The following is a 2267-nucleotide window of genomic DNA, read 5'->3' as shown; positions in this document are numbered from 1 at the left end:
AGAGAATACTACCAGGTTTAAAATTAGAAAAGGGGTGCATCAAGGTTGTATCCACTCACTGTACTTATTCAGTCTGTATGCTGAGGAAATAATCCAAGAAGAATGCAGCATCAGGATTGGAAGAAGACTTTTAACAATCTGCGATATGCAGGTGACACAACCTCGCTTGCTGAAAGCGAAGAGGACTTGAAGCACTTACTGATGAAGATCAAAGACTACAGCCTTCAGTGTGGATTACATCTCAACATAAAGAAAACAAAAATCCTCACAACTGGACCAATAAGCAACATCACAATAAACAGAGAAATGATTGAAGTTGTCAAGGGTTTCTTTTTACTTGGACCCGTAATCAACGCCATTGGAAGCAGCAGTCAAGAAATCAAGCTGAGTATTGCATTGGACAAATCTGCTGCAAAAGACCTTTTTTAAAGTGTTAAAAAAACAAAAATATCACTTTGATGATTAAGGTGTGCCTGAACCAAGCGGTGGTATTTTGATTCGCCTCATGTGCTTACGAATGCTGGACAATGAACAACGAAGATGAAAGAAAAATTGACACATTTGAATTATGGTGTTGGCAAAGAATATCGAATATACTATGGACTGCCAGAACAAATAAATCTGTCTGAGGTAGTACAGCCAGAGTACTCCTTAGAAGTGAGGATGGTGAGAATTTGTCTCACTTACTTTGGACATGTTATCAGTAGGGACCAATCCCTGGAGAAGGACATCATGTTTGGTAACATAGAGGATCAGCGAAAAAGGAAGACCCTTAATGAGATAGATTGATGCAGTGGCTTCAACAGTGGGCTTAAACATAGCAACAATTGTGAAGATGGCGCAGGAATGGGCAGTGTTTTATTCTGTATCCGTAGGGTTGCTATGAGTTGGAGCGGACTCCAGGATACCTAACAACAACTCACTCAATTAGTAGCAGAATTAGCATCCCAGATCAGGTTTTCTAACTGAATGATAATACCACTATATTTAACTAATACTACTAATACTATCTTTATGTCTCCAGTCTTAGATTCCTTAAACATATCCAAAAGCATCATTTTATCATAGCAGTTATCACTCTCAGAAATTATTCCTGTTTTTATTCATGTATTTGTTTCTCCCTATTAGAATATAAGTTAAATGAGAATAGGGGTATTTGGTTTGTTTACCACATTAGCAGCTAGAGGGAGTTAGGTGCCTGGTAAGAACTGGAGGAATGAATAAATGAACCCACTTGTCATCTGTGGTACTTTTTTGGGTGATAAGCCCACCATCCATTTGCTCAAGCATCTGCAGATCATCTCTGATCCCTTGTTCAACCTCACTTATCACCCATATTTGGTCAGGTTATATTTACCTCTCAAATGTCAATCAAATCTGTGTTTTTGTTCCGGTCTCCTATGGCATTGCATTAGTTCAGGTGCTTATCTCTTCTTCTGAAGTAGCATTCTAATCCATCTCCCTGCCTTTAGTTCCACCCTACTCTGATTCATAAAACTTCTAGGGAAGTGATTCTTAACTGGGGGCAAATATAAAAGGTGGTATGTGTTAATTTCTGAAAACATTTTTGATTGTCGCAACTGAGGGACTGCTACTGCATCTAGTGGGTAGACAAAAGGGATGCTGTTAAACATCCTATAGTGCACAGGACAGCCCCTACAACAAAGAATTATCTGGCAAAAATGTCAATAGTGCCAAGGTTGGAAAACCCTGTTCTACAGAAAATGTTCTAAAACTTCATTCTAATTTATGTCTAGTCAAACAGTTTCAATGACTGGGCTCTCTGCCAACAGGGTAAATCCAAAGTTCTTAGCATAACATTCTAAGTGCATCATGGTTTGCTTCCTCCATTTCAGCTTTATTTCTTGCCCTTCTTCCACATATGCATGAAATTCCAGGCATTTTAAACAATTTTCATTTTCTCAAAAGTTTTAGTTCCTGTATATACATAAATAGAATTCCCTGTTGTTTGTTAAAACTCTCATGAGATGTTCTCTCAGACTGTCCTAGAAATAATAATTCAATAACTATTTAGCACAATGTGTGGGCATTGTGCTAGGTACTGAGGATACAGCAGTAAATAAAATGAACATGGTCCCTGCCTTCTTGGAGCTTTCCATCTTCATCTAGTGCAGTTTGGCTTTCCCTCTTTTGAGTGTTAGCGCCATCACTTCCTTCGTTGCTAGACCACTGAACACTAATCACAGTGCAACTATCATGTCAAATAAAATAAGCAATACTTTTTTCATGTCATATATTGTCTGTTC

Source organism: Trichechus manatus, unplaced genomic scaffold, assembly GCF_000243295.1.
Source record: "Trichechus manatus latirostris isolate Lorelei unplaced genomic scaffold, TriManLat1.0 scaffold00125, whole genome shotgun sequence".
NCBI classification, from domain to species: Eukaryota; Metazoa; Chordata; class Mammalia; order Sirenia; family Trichechidae; genus Trichechus; species Trichechus manatus.
Note: the sequence above shows the minus strand (reverse complement) of the source record.